Source organism: Myotis lucifugus, unplaced genomic scaffold, assembly GCF_000147115.1.
Source record: "Myotis lucifugus unplaced genomic scaffold, Myoluc2.0 scaffold_176, whole genome shotgun sequence".
In the NCBI taxonomy this organism is placed as follows: domain Eukaryota; kingdom Metazoa; phylum Chordata; class Mammalia; order Chiroptera; family Vespertilionidae; genus Myotis; species Myotis lucifugus.
In genome coordinates this window covers 34060-52054 of record NW_005871224.1, presented here as the reverse complement: position 1 = coordinate 52054, position 17995 = coordinate 34060, and the positions used below count along the sequence as shown (strand labels likewise).

Genomic DNA, 17995 nt, shown 5'->3' with positions numbered 1-17995 from the left:
CATGGAGCACCCACTGTATGTAAGATTGTAGGTGCCAGGTGCTGGGGACACAGAGGTCTCTTCTCCGAGGACTTCTCGGTGTGGTAGTTGCTAGGACATAAGGAAGCACGGGGACCAATGGGAGCCCAGATGAGGGGTGCAGTAGCCAGCCTCCAAGGGGGTCACAGTTTCTCATGCATCCTTCTAGAAATTTGCTCTGCCTCTACAGGCATAAACAAACTAATGGTCTTCTTTTAAAATATCATAGGAGCCCTAGCTGGTTTGGCTCGGTAGATAGAGCGTCAGCCTGCGGACTGAAGGGTCCCAGGTTTGATTCCGGTCAAGGGCATGTACCTTGGTGGCGGACACATCCCCAGTAGGGGATGTGCAGGAGGCAGCTGGTCAATGTTTCTCTCTCATCGATGTTTCTAACTCTCTATCTCTCTCCCTTCCTCTCTGTAAAAAATCAATAAAATATATTAAAAAATAAAAAAAATATCATAGGAGTTAGATCACTCAAGGCGTATGGTTCTGCAACATGGCATTCTAACCTGATCTCTCTTGGAGATGGTCCTATTTGGGGATATTTTCTGCCTCCTTCTTTATAAAGGCGCATGGCAAACCAGCCATGGCATGAGTGTCTTTTGATTTACTTAGCAAATCCCCCACTCATAGATTTTTACAATAGCTCTGATTTTTTTATATGACATTGCCTCAGGCACGTGCAAGCCACTGTTGGGCCAGGGCCAACATGAGAAACGAACTCACTGAGTCACAGGACAGTCTTGTTTTTGATCGTTCACAGATATTGCCAGCCTGCTCTGGAAAAGACTGTGCCCTATGACACTCTTCTTCCAACAAAAATGGAGATGCCCTTTTCCCTGTCACCCTCCCGCCCTGACACGTGGTTATCAGACTTTTTCATCCTTACCCATCAAACAGGTGGAGTATGTTATCGTGTCATAATTTATCTCTTTAAGTGACGTAGCATGTAACTTTTAGAATGAAAATGCGTGCTCTTAGAAACAAACGGTATTTAGATAAGTAACACTTAGAAGCTGGATACAGGGGACAGCATCTCTTCTCCAGACCTAAGATGTACATCGTTTATCCAGGATCAGAGCCTCCAGTGCAAAAGCAACCCTTCCAAGAGCAGTTTCTCAACCCTGGGGGCAGCCTTAGGTCCCTTGGTCTCACAAATCCCGCTCCACAAGCTTCTTGAGAGATTTCCCCAAGGCTCCCCTTCACCACCAGAGGGCGCCTGGTTAGTGTCTTGATCCCCAGAAGCTCAGGAGACCAATGAAATTTTCCAAGAAGCCGGAAAGTCATTTCAGGTTCTGGGGCCCAGAGGTGGTTTTGTCCTTGACCCACATTCCTGCTCCCCACCCCTGGTAAAGCCATCCCTAGTACCGGAGAATTCCTGCCTCCAGAGGAGCTAATGTACTGGAATAGAGGCCATAGGAGAGGGAAATTATTCCCAATTCTAATAAAGATGCTGTTACCTAATCGGTTCACATAGACACTGTAACATATAATCATAAGAGTGCCGTAGTAGCCGGTCAGTGTGGCTCAGTGGTTGAGCGTCGACCCATGAACCAGGAAGTCACAGTTCGATTCCTGGTCAGGGCACATGCCCAGGTTGGGGGCTCGATCCCCAGTATGGAGCAGGCAGGAGGCCGCTGGTCAATGATTCTCTCTCATCATTGATGTCTCTGACTCTCTCTCCCTCTCCCGTCCCCTCTCTGAAATCAATAAAAACATTTAAAACAGAAAAAGTGTGCCGTAGAAGCCAGCCTCTGCAATGGCTCCCAGTGATTCTCACCTCCTGATATTCACCCCTTTGTAGAGCCCTCCCGCACAATGAAAAGAGCTGGCTTGTGGGACTAGCAGGATATGAAGGAAATCACAGTGTGAGACTTCATAACGACATTACAGCTTCTGTCTTGCTGTCTTTTGAGTCACATTCTCTGACTCAGCTGCTGTGTTGTGAGGACACGCAAGCCGCCCGATGAAGAGGTCCGTGTGGGGAGGCACTGCCACCTCCCACCAACAGCCACCACTAAGTCCCAGGCATGTGGGGCAGCCACCTCGGAAAAGGATCCACCAGCCCAAGTTTCTAGATGACTGCGACCATAGCCAACATCCTGACTACAACTCCATGAGAGACCCTGAGCCAGAACCATCCAGCTAAGCCACCTTTAGATGCCTGACCTACAGAAACTGTGACATAATAAATGACTGTTGTACGCCTGGCCAGGTAGCTCAGTTGGTTAGAGCGTTGTACCCATATGTCAAGGTTGTCAGTTCAATCTTCGTCAGGGCACATACAAGAATCAACCAATGAATGCATAAATAAGTGGAACAAAACATCAATGTTTTTCTCAAAATAAAAATAATAAAATAAAAATAATTTTTAAAAAATGACTATTGCCAAAACCGGTTTGGCTCAGTGGATAGAGCGTCGGCCTGCAGACTGAAAGGTCCTGGGTTCGATTCCGGTCAAGGGCATGTACCTGAGTTGCGGGCACATCCCCAGTAGGAGATGTGCAGGAGGCAGCTGATCGATGTTTCTTTCTCATCGATGTTTCTAACTATCTCTCTCCCTTTCTCTCTGTAAGAAATCAATAAAATATATTTTTAAAAAAATAAAAATAAAAAAATGACTATTGTTTTGAGCCACTACATTTGGGTTTATTTGTTACACAGCTAATACATGTGCCTACCTCATAGTTTTGTGAAGGTTAAATTTAATAATGTATGTAAGAGCTTAGCATAGTGCTTTATAAAGTATTGGCTTCTGTGTGTAAATGAACATAGTACATACACATGCCCAGAAACTACAGACTAGTAGAGACCCCTGGGACAGTGAAAGAGTGACTAGGGCCATCAGAATGTCTTGAGGGGAGAAAAGTGGCTATTTTCCAACGTCTAGAGAGAGAACTCAGTAAATTAAAAGAACGAGGATAGCAAACTGGTGGCCTGAAATCAGAATTTAGCTCAGAAATGTGTTTTTGTTTGGCTGGCAAAATGCTTTATTAAAGAATCAAGCCCCCATGTAAAACTCAAAAAATTGTTTTGAGCCCTGGCCGGTGACTCAGTTGGTTAGAGTTTTATCCTGATACACCAAGGCTGTGGGTTCCATCCCCAGTCAGGGCACATATAAGTAACCAATAAATGCATAAATAAGTGGAACAACAAGATCTCATTCTCGCTCTCCCTCTCTCTCTTGCCCTCCCTCCCTTCCTTCCTTTCTCTCTCTCTCTAAAAAAAAATAAAAAATTGTTTTGACATCAAAGTTCACATTTCCAGTTTCTCTTAAAAATTCCTAAGATGTGGCAACACTGCCCATATTTTGCCCAGCAACAAGCAGCTAGAATTCAGTAGTAGCTGCCCCTTTAGAAAGGGATTCCAGTTCACCGTGGTCCGCACTCCTCGCTACTGCCACCCCTACCCCTACCCTCCAGGCTGAAATCCAAAGCCAATTATTATTTGAACATTTGAATTACTGTTTTTCTTTCAGCCAAGCAATATTTCTCAATACCCGCTTCTCTATCAAAAATGGGAAAGAAAGCTAGATGGCAAGGCTGTTTGGCATTTGAAAACTAACCCGAGGTGCTGTATTATGCAAAGAAAGATTATTCAAGTCTCCTTGGCACTTGGTTCCCTGAACTTACCTTTTTGAACTTTAGATTCTTGTGAACACTTGTCAGAAGCTGACAAGACAAGGAGGGAGGGGGCTGGGTGTGGGGGAGAATGGAGAGCTCAGGAGTTCCTAGGACCCAATTTGCATCATCACTGTACTCTCAAGTGTTAGGGAATAAAGGAGCTCTGGGAGGCTCTGAGGAACAGGAGATGGACATACTGCTGTTTTCTTCAGATTCCCAAACAGAGCCAGCACTCTTGGCATGCATCAAGTCATAGGAGAAAAGAGGAGGAATTTCTCAGCCACGCACATTAAAATGTAGCTACTTGATTCAGTGCATTTCCCCTCTCCAATAAGAAGTAGTATGGCCCTACCTGGTTTGGCTCAGTGGATAGAGCGTTGGCCTGTGGACAGAAGGGTCTGGGGTTTGATTCCGGTCAAGGGCAAGTACCTCTGTTGCAGGCTCCTCCCAGCCGGCCCCTGGTTGGGGCTCATGTGGGAGGCAACCAATCGATGTGTTTCTCTCACATTGATCTTTCCCTCTCTCTTCCACTCTCTCTAAAAATCAATGGAAAATATCCTCAACTGAGGACAATAAAAGGAGGAAGAGGAGGAGGAGGAGGAGAAGAAGAAGAAGAAGAAGCAGAAGAACAATTCACCATAGCTAAGATCTGGAAACAGCCTAAGTGCCCATCAGTAGATGAATGGATTAGAAAACTGTGGTACATCTACACGATGGAATATTATGCTGCTGTAAAAAAGAAGGAACTCTTACCATTTGCAACGGCATGGATGGAACTGGAGAGCATTATGCTAAGTGAAATAAGCCAGTCAATGAAGGAAAAATACCACATGATCTTACACATTCATGGATAATAGAGACCATTATAAACTTTTGAACAATAATAGATACAGAGGCAGAGCTGCCTCAAACAGATTGTCAAACTGCAGCGGGAAGGCCGGGGAGGGTTGGGGGGCAGGAGGGAGGGGGGTAAGAGATCAACCGAAGGACTTGTATGCATGCATATAAGCATAAGCAATGGACATAGACACTGGGGGGTAGGGGAGGCCAGGGGATTGTCAAGGGTGGGGGAAAAAAGGACACATATGTAATACCCTTTGTAATATTTTAAGCAATAAAAAAATTAAAAAAAAAAAAAGAAGAAGCAGAAGAATGTTTCCTTGGCCAGTGTGGCTCAACTGGTTGGAGCATTGTCCCATACATCAGAAGGTGGCAGGTTTGATTCCCAGTCAGGGCACATGCCCAAGTTTCAGGTTTGATCCCTGGTTGGGGCATGTGTGGGAGGCAACTGATTGATATTTCTCTCTCATATTAATGTTTTTCTATCTCTCCCTTTCTTTCTCTCGAAAAATCAATAGAAAAAAAAGAGAAGAAGAGCACTTTCTGGCATCTTTTGTAAGAAGGAGTATGTTAATAAGAATTATTGAACTGAAAGGGTTTCTTTTAAGATAGGTGGAAAGAGCAAATAAGGATGAGGTTAATCATTTATCCGATCACCTAGTTAATGTGTTATGTGCTTTGGGGAAGGCTTTTGTTTTCAAAAGGAGAAAGCACATTATATGGAATGAAATCCAAGATATACTTGATGTAAAGAAGATGCAGAATGGCTTGATTCATTCCCTACAGTTTGTTTTTTGGGGGGAGGGGGGGAGCTATGTAACCTTAGTGCCCAGATGGCTCCTGGGACAAATGGCTGATTTCAAATCTGGAGCAGAAATGTGCAAGGTGAGCAAGGCAACTGTCAAAATTGCTTGGGTCATACCAATGGTCTCAGGTGCCAAGTTCAAGTCTCCCATAGACCAAAGAGGGTATCATCTGAGTATCGATAAGGATAACTGAAATGTGAGGAACCAAGATGGTGGCGTAGGTAAATTCAGTACTTGCATCCTCCCACAACCACATCAAAATTGCAACTAAAATACAGAACCACCATTGCCGGGACTGACCAGAAGACCCTGAGCGACGGATGAATGAACGAATGACACACGTCTCTGTGAAAGAGAGGCTAAGGGGCTGCTTGGCAGGAGGCACCAAAACAGCCCCATTCTCCTGCCTCCTTAGGCCTTTATTGTAACAACAGCTTGAACTAAAATTAACCTCTAGATACAATCAGCAGGGTAAGTATCCTTGAGAAAGCACATGCTTCTACGTGGTTGGGTCTAAAAGACTAAACATAGAGATTCCAGCAAAACACCGGGGGCTCAGACTTGTTTGGAAAAGTCAAGGCAGGGTCTGCCGCCTTCGGCAAGGTCCCCCTAAGAGGCCCCCGACCTTTCAGAGAATCCTCCTTACAGACTTTCCAAACAAGTCCCGTGCTTCCCCACAAACCATCATTCAGAACTGCCTGAAATCTGGCTTAATGGAAGTCCTACAACTAGAAAATTAAAGAAGAAAGCACATTGAGACTGGTAGGAGGGGTGGAGGCGTGGATGGGCTGGTCCGACACGCATGTGTCCCTCCTTTTTTTTTTTTTTTAATCGGGAGAGCTATCTCAGCTGCAGATGCCTCCCGTGAGAAACAAGGGATCCCAGCCCCACCCCAGGTCCCCAGCCCAGGGTTCCAGAGCCGGGAAGAGCTCTTAAATGTCAATTTAACGGAAGTACAGGGAACAGAGGAACATATGAAGTGACATAACCGTGGGTGCAATCAGCAAAATCTTATAAAGGAAAAGAGAGCGATGGAGGGGACCAATACTAAAAGGGCCTTAGCCATATCAACCAATGGTAACGGACCTTATTTGTATCTTGATACAAACAAATGGCAAAACAAAATGGCAAATGGCAAAAATGGAGAAATCTGAACATGACTGAATAGTTTATTGTACTGAGAAATTTCTGTTAAAATTATTACATATGATGATGGTATTGTGATTATGATCTTCAGAAGGAGTCTTATATGTTTGGGGTCCATTCTGAAATGAAATTAAGAAGTGTCCAATTAATCTGTTGGGAGCAAAAGTGGGTGTGGCAGAGATGACACGAGGCTGGCCAGGTGTGGACAGTGGTTGAAGCTGGGTGCTGGGCACAGAGAACGGTCATTATACCGTTCTCTCTTCTGTTGGCACATGTTTGAAATTTTCCTCAAGAACATTTAAAAACAGTGTGTAGGTGGGAAGGGAGAGGATGTGTAAAACTAGTTGCTAGGATATGCAGACATTCTCTCTGGAAGGACAAAGGAGTTGGTAACAATGTTTGCCGGGGTTCATGTCCCAGCATCAAGAAGGGTTCAGGAATCTGGAAAAGGCTGCGCGTAGATGACATAGAAATCCAGAGACTAATAAAGAGTCCGGAGACGAGATATAATTTTGAAAGGCATTGGGGGTCAGAGGACCTTCAGTAAAGGAACTGAAGACTCCCTCCTTGTCTAGGACCCTTGCTTTTATTAACACAATTTGTCCTAAGGCAAGGTGGAGATAATACACTTCAAAGGGTAAGGTTTCAAAGGGTACAGGGTCCATTGTCAGAATGGGGGAATAGCCTACGGCTGTTCAGGTGTTTGGCCAGTAGGAGGCAATAACATGTAGATTAAGATGCCCTTGAACTGTCTGTCAGCCACAATCAGTTTCCTACTCAGGTTTGGGGAAATGCCTTTAGCCATTCCCAACAGGTGACTACATGTGTGACTCAACCCTGTTGAGTCCCCAAGTCTCACCAACCTTTTGATGAAACTCTTGAAATTATGACATGCTGGAACTGGTCTACAGCAAATGTTGACATCTGGGGTGAGGAACTGTGGGGAGAGAGACGGGTGAAGCAGGGAGGGTTTTTACTATATCCTCTCTTATATCTGTTAACATACATGACCTTTTAAAAATTAAATCTTTATTGTTGATTTCCATTTCTGACCAAAATATAGATTATTGTAGAGATGGCCGAGGAGGTAAGGTCCTGATACCAGCCCTGCCACTGCGTCTGGGTGACCAGGGTGGGCAACTCACTTTGTCATGTTTGTGGCCACTTCCTTTGCTGGATTATATTTTTAATAAAGTGAAGACTAAAAAAAAATCTTTATTGTTGAAAATATTATATATGTTCCCCCTTAACCCCTTCCAGTCTGCCCCTACCCCCCACCCCCGCCCTTCACCACCCTATTGTCCGTGTCCACGGGTCATGCATATATGCATACAAGGTCTTTGGTTGATCACTTCTCACCACCCTCCCCTGCCTCACCACCCTCCCCTGCCTTCTTTCAGAGACTGCAAGCATACAGATGTCTTACCTACAAAAATAAAATGGATATGCGGGTCAGTCAGACAGAAAGAAGCGTGGTGCTTTGACCCACAGAGCAGAAAAAGACTGTTTTGGAAAGACTGTTTTGGACTGAGGACAGGAGAAAGACAAGCGACTGCTGGTCTGTGGGCCTTGTAGTCGAGGGCTGCACCCCGAGTTAAGGTGGGGAGAGGGGTCCGCTGGGTGGTGCATCCCCATAAAACACACCACAGAATCTCCATCTCCGTTTCACAGGTGAGGAAGCAAAGGCTAAGAGAGGTGAGCTGACTCCCAAAGGGCAGAGCTAAGCTTGAACCCAGGCTTCCTGGAGCCCTGAGCAGGATATAGAAGCAGCAGAGAATTCTAGAGCCTCAGAAGTCATGTGAACCAAGACGGTGAATCCGTGGCAACCATGTGGGTTAATGACAGAGGGACACTTTGGCACCTGCAAGACTTCCAGTGTGGCGAGCTGGCACGGCCATGGCAGCCCCATATTGGGCGCCTTTTGAGGTCAAGAGGGACCTATGTGCCGTGCCAGCTCATCCAGGTTCGGTGACCCTGAGAGGGGGTGGTGAAGGATTGAGAAAAGACAGACAAGAGAAGAAAGCTGGGTCTGGTGGGGCGCTGTCCTCCCTGACGGAGAGCCTCTCTGATGGAGAGCTAGCGACAGTGCCACGGGCTACCAGCTGTGTCTTTATTTTATAGCCAGATTCCACGAGGCAAAGTGAGGGCGTGGTCAAGATGTTTACAACATTCTCGTGGGTCGATCCTACTCAACTACATGCACCTGAACTTTATCAAGCCCACATCACTCAGGCACTTGGGGGCCACGTGTTCGGACCATAGGTTCAAGCTTACAACCATAGCTGTTGGTTATAATTGTGCTGGGAGGGCCCTGCCCTCCAAGCTGGGACTTGCATGTGGCCATGAGAGGATTGTGCCCTCTCATTAGTTGGAGGCTTGAACCTGTCCAAACACTGTAGCCGCTCTTCACACTCCAGGATCACAGCACAACCGTGGAGAGAGAGGGGCGGGTGTCCCAGAAAGGACACGGGGTTTGCATGAACCTGAGCTCTAGAAAACGGACACAGTGATCGTTTTGCACACCTGCATTTGTGGCCTATGTTGTAGTAATGGGTCCCGGGATCAGACGAGCCGAGGAGACCGGCTCTCTGTGGCTCTACTTTCTGGTCCGTAAAATGGGACAAAGAAAGATCCCCTTCCAAATATCACGGAGGACATTCAAAGATGCAGTAGATAAACAATATTTAGCACACTAGATGAAGGTGTGGGTATGAAGAGCGACCTATTTTATTTTTTATTCGTACAGACTGTTTATTCAAATTAAGATTAAATCAAGGTCCACTTGTTACATTTGGTTGCTGTGCTTTTTAAGTCAAGAGGGACCTATTTTATTTATTTTTTATTTATATTTATTTTTTTGTGAATCCTCACCTGAGGATATTTTTCCATTGATTTTTAGGGAGAGTGGAAGAGAGGAGGGGAAGACAGAGAGAAACATCGATGTGAGAGGGACACATCAATTGGTTGCCTCCTGCATGAGCCTGGACCTGGGCTCAGCTGGGGAGGAGCCTGCAACCGAGGTATGTGCCTTCGACCGGATTTGAACCCAGGACCCTTTGGTCCACAGGCCGATGCTCTATCCACTGAGCCAAACCAGCTAGGGCAAGACCTGGTTCTCAACCTGTGGGTCGTGAACAATGAAAATACATCCTGCATATCAGATATTTACATTACGATTCAGAACAGTAGCAAAATTACAGTTATGAAGTAGCAACAAAAATAATTTTATGGTTGGGGGTCACCACAACATGAGGAACTGTATTAAAGGGTCGCAGCATTAGGAAGGTTGAGAACCACTGGAAGAGGGACCTATTTTAGATAGGGTATTTATATTAAGGTTTGGAGAGTGAGTAGGTAGAGAATGAGTGGTGTGTTAGTTAGAATACTGTACTATGAACTGGATGCTGTAACTGTAAACAATAATATAAACGAAGCCACTTTAACATGGAGCCCGAGTGCCACGGCGGAGGAACTGCTTTGCATGTCTTATACCTGAAACCTTAGAATGTTAAAAGCAGAGCAAAAAAACCTTTGGACTGAGCCTAAGGTAACGCTGTGTTGCAAAGACAACAGGAAAGCAGTCATGATGACTACTGCACTGATGACTACTGGACTGAAAATTAAAAACATGGCTCAGAATCAGCATCACTGTGTTAGCTCATCTGCACCAATAGAAATGCCTTCCTTCCATTGATGTAATTGTTCTGCTTCCCCTTCTCATAAATACGCATTGCCTTTGTGTACTATTGGGAACACTATTTTGGCTGCTGCCTGAATGAATGATTCTCAAATAGTTATTCTTATTGATTTCAAATAAATGCTGTTGCCTCTCACTTTGAAAAGCCTTTTAATTTTTCTTATTTATTTTTTTTAAATAAATCTGATTGATTTCAGAGAGGAAAGAAGAGGGAGAGAGAGAGAAAAAAAAACATCAATGATGAGAGAGAATCATTGATCAGCTGCCTCCTGCATGCGCCACACTGGGGATTGAGCCTGCAACCTAGGCATGTGCCCTGACCGGGAATCCAACCATGACCTCCTAGTTCATAGATGATGCTCGATCACTGAGCCTCACCAGCTGGGCAGGTCTTTTTATTTTTAAGTTAACATAACAAAGGTCAACCAGCAGTGGGTAAAACAAGATAGACGTGGGCCTTTCTCTTATTTAAGTCACCTCGGTCCAGGGCTGTCACAGCTGCTCCTCAGGGTCAAGAATTGTTACCTCAGAGTCCCAAATGGCTGGTGTAGCACCTGCCATCACACAAACATTCTAGCCAGCAGGAAAGAAAAAGAAAGTGTACACTTCTTTCCGTTAAGGCCATGACTGAGAGGCTGGACACATCACATGGCTCACATTCCATTAGCCAGAATTTAGTCACGTGAGAAATGTAGACTCCCTCCGAGTGTGTTAGTTACACCCCAGGGAGCTGGGACTAAAGGAGTGAGGGGTGAAGGGGTGTCTGGGGACAGTGACTGGCCTCTGCCACAAGCAATGGAAGACCGTCCCAGGCAGAAGGAACTGCGTGTGCACACAAATGATACTAAAGCTGGGTATGAAAGCCTGATTAGGAGTGGGTTAGTCAAAGGGGACAGCTTGGGTAGAAGCATGGAGCCCGGAGAGATGCCAGCTTCTGGGGACATGGAGTCCAGGGTGGCTGAGGAATTGAGAGCAAGAGAAGTCTCTGTCAAGGATGCAGCTGCCCCAACCTTCTGAGCTACAGGTAATTAAAGGTCGGGGAGGTTAAGAATGTTGGCCGGAGTCACAGTCTGATTCTGTGATGTTGGGAGTCAAGCCAGGACTCCAAGCAGGGTTTATAGGATGCTTACAGGTTTGAAGTGACTACTTGCTCAGGAGGATTTTTGCTTGTTTTTACTTTTTTCTCTGCATTAAATCACACCCCCAGACTCCCTGGACAGGGCACCCAGGCATCAGTATTTATTTATTTATTTGCTCCCGAGGTAATTCACATGCAGGCAGGATTGAGAACTACTGGGTGGGGCATCCTCCTCTCTCCCAGAGCATGTTCTGGTGACCTCATGTGCCTTATTCCTGCTGTCTAGGTGGATGCCATTTATCACAACTGCTTAATGCAGTGCGCCAAAGCAGGAGGAGGCCTGGGTGGTTTTGTCCCACGTCTCTGCATCCCACATGCTAGAAAAGGTGCTAAGAGTATTCTCCCTCTGTTTTATTCCCCCCCCCCGTCCCCCCCCCCCCCCCCCACACACACACACTATGACTCCCACCTGGTGAGAAACAGGAGTCTGGCTTGGTTGGGGATGGAGGAGGGGGAGGGGAGGAGGCAGGCAGGCAGCTGCTGGGGCCACCTCCACCCCCAGCCAGCTCCAATCCTGACTCCCAAAGTGGTCCAGCCCCTACTCCCACCCATCCTCAGGCAGGGGCTGGCGCAATGCAGATGAAGTCCCACCCCACTCATCTCCTGGCTGGGCGATCCCAGCCCCCGGTGCAGGCAGGCGGGGAGGGGGAGAGGAGAGGATGCTGGAGGAAGGAGCCCTCCCACCGGCTCCTGCCTGCTGTGCGCCTGTGCACGAATTCCGCATCCAAAGGACCGCAGGTGGCCCCAAGGGCACTTCTCTTTGGAGTCACCTTTTCCGTCAGCACCCAGATAAGTCTGTCTCAGGCGAGATGGGACTCCCACCTCCCATTTAAGGTTTACCAGGCTGCAGGCTGCTTGTTCGGGAGCGGTGGCTCCTGCCTGCCGCCCCTTCTGTCACCCAGGGGCCCCGTGTCTCTGTCTTCATGCCCACATGACGCCAGAAACCCAAGATGATCGCGGAGCAGCGTGTTCCCCTGGCTTTGAGAGTGGTCAGAGGGTAAAAACAACCCTATTCAACGTTACAGCCCCCCTTAAGCAGTTCACAGTCACTGCTGTGTTAGCCAGGAGTCTTTTGGTTACTAGCAAGTGAGACCCATCTGAAACCGGCATAAACTAAAAAGAGAAGTGATTGATTCACAAAATTGGAAAGTCCAAGGGGGGGCTTTCGGGTCTGGCTGGATCGATCCAGCACCTGTGTGAGGCTTGGCGCTTTCCCTCTCCTGTCTCCTCTCTCTTTTCTTGTCTCATGTTGTGTTTCCCCTAACTACCCTCCTCCTCCTCCCCTACCTATCTCTTCCTCTCCCTCCTCCCCTCCACCCCCTCCACCCCCTCCACCCCCTCTTCTACCCACTGGATGCTACTAGCACACACACACCCAGCAATGACAACCCTAAATGTATCTAAACGTTGCCAAAATGTATGTGTGTGTGTCCGGGTGCCTGTGTGTGAACCACTCCTCCCTCCCTCCTCATTTCAGAACCACTAGCCTCAAGGAAGAAACGTTTACCTGTGAGATAATGATGGGTTGGAGCAGGAGGAAAGGGAACCTTTGGGTCCTGGATCTGGATTTCTCTGAAGATAAGCTTCCCACTGCTGATTTGGGGAGAGTCTATATGAGATCACCTCTCACTAGTCCCTGAAGCTCTCTGGGTCTCCGTCATTGTTATTTGTTTATATTTTAATGCCGCGAGAATAAAAGTTTTTATTTGCAAAGTTAAAGCATGGCACAGAATAACAAGACTTTTTTTCCGGGTCGAGCGCACCAGTCTTGGGGGCAGGGTTTGATGGTCACATCTGCATCCAATTAATGGCTCTTAAAGATGCATTACATTGTCCCTTTGATCTCGTGATTGCATTTTGCTGTGGCGATGCCTCCCTGCTGGAACCAAAAGCCACTGTTAACTTCTCCAGCTCACAGAAAAAATGTCATTTTCTCAGAACTGACATGTGAGAGATGATGGCTTACCCAGGCGTGGGTTCTAACTTGACCATTTTCTTCCTGGATTTTGGAGAACGGCACCTGGCTCCCCTCTGAACTTCGATACGTTCAGCTGAGGGCGAAAAGCCCGTGCTCTCTCTCTCCCTTTTCATCCTGATCCCTGGAAACAACCAAAGGTAATTACAATGACTATCAAATGCATGACTACCTTCTCAGTGGCTCCTGGTCCAATGATCCTGTCTTCCTTTTCAGTGGTTAGAGGCCCCTCTGTGGTGGGCAGTTAGACAGACGTGAGCAGAGCAAGGACAGCTGGACGATGGGCCAGGTACGGAAGGTCACCAGGGCAGAGAGTCCTGGGTGTTAGCGATGGGCAAAAATGAGGAAAGGAGGACCTCACCCCCAGGTAACCTTTCCTCCCCTGGCAAGTCGCTAATCATGCAGTAGACCCCGTGGGAGGAGGAACAAGGGGCTTAAGAGTGGCCTCATGGGACTCTCATGCCACTCCCTTAAGCATCGACCCCTGGGGATAACATCTAGGCCTCATCTGTGTTTCGGCTCCAGGCCCAGAGAAGCAGCAAAACCAGGCAAATGATGCCATGGCTGACCTCAGGACCAGCTGCATTGACTAATGACTCCCAACCCTGGTGCCCACCAATCAGTGGACCTGGAAGGACACACCTGGAAAGCTGATGCATATTCTATTAAGGTCCTCCCCTAGGCCCGCCCCTAAAGTCCCCACCTTTAAAAGCCCCGAGGACAGAGTCCCAGCACCTCTTAGCTCCTGCTCTCCCTACCAGGAGGGAGCACATCTGCACCTTTTCCTCCTCCCTCTCCCCCCCTCCCCCCACCCCAGGCTTGTTACCTTTACCTTCCTCGTTCCTAAGCCCCAAGGGCTTTTCTTTTATCTCTGTAACTTGTTTTATGACTCCACGCCCAGCTGGCTCACGTTTCCTACCTCTGTGACTTTCTAAATATACTTTCTCTTATAGTTTGAGTGTTGGCTCTGAATTCTTAGCCAGAACTCAAGAACTGAGGTTGCTAAACCAAGGTCTGGTCTGACCCCACCCATCTAACACCTGGGCCCATTTTTCCCCACCATCAACAACTCTTTCTTTTTTTAAAAAAAAATATATATATATATTTTTTTTTATTGATTTCAGAGAGGAAGGGAAAGGGAGAGAGAGATAGAAACAGCAATGATGAGAATCATTGACCGGCTGCCTCCTGCACGCCCCCTACTGGGGACTGAGCCTGCAAGCCAGGCATGTGCCCTGATCAGGAATCGAAGAACCATGACCTCCTGGTTCAACCACGCCGGCCGGGTACATTGTTCTTTAAAAAAAAGAAGAAGAAGTCTGACTGGAGCCATCCATTCTTCTGAGGTGTGTCTTCTGTTTACTTGGTAGTGAAGGAACAGGAGAGTCTGACTTTTCAGTGTCATCTGGGACCCAGCTTCCTAATCTCCAAGGACTAGCTGAGAAGTGACTCTTTTCTTCTCGTGGCCACTAGGGGGTGCAAGGACCCCGAGCAGCTGCTGGTCAGGCAGCCTGGGGTCAGGGCGCTGGCTGGTGATTCAGCGTAGAAGCCCCTCCCTGCTCCCTGGGGGAAGGGACAGCAGGCTCTCCAAAGCCCCCAGGGCTGCAGATACACACCCCAGCACCAGAGCATCTGCTGACTTCTGGGGCAGCAGTGCCAGGAGACCTGAGGAACAGCCTGGGGTGGGGGCGGGGGCGTTGCTCCTGTTCTGCATCTCTGAACCTTGACCCCAGGAGCAGCCGCAGGGCAGTTTGAACCCTCCCAGTCCCTCTCCAGACAGTCTGGCTGTGTCTGAGAGCACGCAGGTACATTACAGGCTAGAATAACCCTGTAATGGATCAGCCTGTGCTTCCTGTACAAGTCTTGGTTTTCATTTACTGTAAGTAATCCTTTTCTCTGATGAGACTTGAGAGCAAGCGGAGGAAACAGGACTGAGTGGAGCTAAGAGTTTGCTGAAACCAGCATGGTGGTAGCCAATGGTGCCAAAGCAGTGACGGGGACCAACCTAGGCCTTTGAATTGTATCTAAGAGCTTTGAGGAGAGCTTGCATTGGGAAGTGCAAAGGGCCTGGGGCTCCGGAGTTGGACAGACTCCCATCTACCAGCAGGTGTAGTTATCTTCTTCCAGGACCTCAGTTTCTTCATCTGGAAAGTGGGAATGCTATTCAGGACAGTATTATGAACCAATGGTTCCCTAGCACCCACCACAGTAGGGCCTTCACTCATGGTAGCTAAAATTGGACAGTGGCTTGAAAGAACCATGTCATTCATTATCTCTCCAGTCCCTGTGGACAGACTGGGCTCGATGGGATATTCCATAGCTGACCTTGCTTGGGGTCCCTTATGCTGTTACAGTCTGATGAGCTGAGGTCTTCGGAGTGGGGGTTGGGGGGCTAAAGTGGAATGCTGGGAAGCCTGGGCCCCTCTCCACTCCAAGCTGTCTCAGGGTCTCTCCTCTCCACACGGGCTGCTTCAGCAGGACTGCTTTACATACCGCATCTGGAGACTCCCCAAAGCGCAAAGGTGGAGCTGCCCAGGCCTCTGATGCTTGGGTCTGGAGCTGACACCACATCTCATCTGTTATCCTGCATTGGTAGGTCCCAGGCAGCACAGACTAGTGTGGGGGGGACATACCCCAGAGAGTGAATACTCGAGATGTGGCTCACAGGAGACCACTGTTAGGGACTAGACACCAGAATGGTGCATCAGTGTCCGAATGCTGCTGCAATAAATTGCTACAAACGTAATGTCTGCAAGCAACACGCATTTATTGTCTTGGAGGAGAGAAGTCCAAAACAGCTCTCAGAGGGCTGAAGTCAGAGGGTGCCGGGTGGCTTTCTTTTCCGGAGGAAAGGGTCCTTTTCCTTGCCTTTTCCAGCTGCTAGAGACCGCCCACATTCCCCAAGCTGTGGCTCCTCCCCATCTTCAAAGCACATTACTTCAACCTCTGCTTTCATCATCACTGCCCCTTTTTCTGTTTTTATAATTTTCTTGATTTGAGAGAGAGAGAGATGTTGATTTTGTTGTTCCACTTAGTGATGCATGCATTGGTTGTTTCTTGTATGTGTCCTGACCAGAGATCAAACCCACAACCATGGTGTGTATTGGGATGACGCTCTAACCAACTACCAGCCAGGGCTTAGCAGCTCCTTTTGCTTTCTTTTTTTATTTTTTTCGTTTGATTGCACATGTATATTTAAGAACAGTTTTACATAGAATGCTAAGAGCACTTCATATTTTACAGAAGGACTTGAAACATGGACGTTCTATTAACATTCATACCATAGCACAGTAAACCTAACTCCTAAATAAATGCACTACAATTTGTTTAGAGTTTACAGGCTTAATGGCAATAAAAGGGGGAGAAAAAAGCCTAAATTTGTTTTACATAATTGAATGAAAAATAAACTCAAGAAATCTATACTAATAAAAGCATAATATGCTAATTAGACCAGACGTCCGACCAGACGTCCTTCCAGACGACCTTCCGGACGAAGCCAGGCTGTGAGGGAAGCCCAGGTCCTGGGTGCCAGAGGGAAGCCGATGCCGGCAGCCAAGGGAAGGAAGGCCTATCCTTGCATGAATTTCGTGCATTGGGCCTCTAGTAGTCAATAAAATTTAATATGGTCTCATGCGCTCTGAAGGAGGTGGTGCCCAATTCGAGGGGTGATCACTATGTCCAGATAATTTTTCTGAAACTTCTGCAACTGCAGGGTCATGGAATCATCAGTCCCCTTTCTCCTGGACATGGTGCTGCCGATCTCCTTCACCCGATAGCCAGGTCTTTTAATATCTGTAAAAACAATTGCAAAGTTGAAGTGTGTGCCCTTCTTTCTAGCTTCTGGGTAGACTTCTTTTACTGAACTAGTCAGTTCTTTCAAGGTTGCATCCATCCAGGTGTAGATCTGCAGCTCACTGGACGGCACATTCCCGCAGGAGAACTTGTCTATGCGGTGGTGGCGCCCATTGGTGGTGGTGAAGACACGCAGCAGCAGCAGCGGGCACATCTCCCGGTCAATTGGCTTCTCCGGATCCTTCTTAATTTCCTCCTGGGTGACCACCATCTTCCTCCAGTGGTGCCCGAGGGGCTTGCTCTGACCTCTGATCCCAGCAGCCAGCGGGCGAATCTCCTTTTTCTTATATGATGCTCCTATCTCTTCTTATAAGGACCCTTGTGATTACATTGGATCTACCTGGATAATCTATCATAATCTCCCCATCTTGAGGTCACATGATTAGCAACCCTAATTCCATCTGCACCCTTAATTCCCGCTCATCATGTAACAATGTCTTCACAGAATCTAGGCAGTAGGACATGGACATCTTTGGGGGACATTATTCCACAGATAGGAAGAAAGACACTTTATTACATTTCTTTCCAAAACATTTTTAGAAATTAGATTTATCATGAATGATGCCTTAGGAAAAATATTCCTCATGCTCTTACATAAACACTCCCTTTGGATTTTGTTTTCATTCAACAAACATTGCCTGACTTGCGAGTCACTGCTAGAGACTGTACAAAACAGATGAACAAAATCCATCCCTGCCTTCAAGAAGTTCACAGCTGTGGCTCCCCACTCCCCGAAATCATTTCTCTTTCTTCTTTTTTTAAAATTATTTTTTATTGATTGATTTTTAGAGAGAGAGAGAGGAAGAGGGGGAGAGAAACATTGATTTTGTTGTTCCACTTATTTGTGCATTCATTGGTTCATTCTTGTATGTGCCCTGACCAGGGATCAAAACCACA

At 47.2% G+C, this 17995-nt stretch overlaps 1 pseudogene; it reads right to left on the bottom strand.

The window, feature by feature from the left end:
• Positions 1-16874: 16874 nt before the first annotated feature.
• Positions 16875-17252, bottom strand: LOC102419418 (annotated as a pseudogene).
• Positions 17253-17995: the final 743 nt, after the last annotated feature.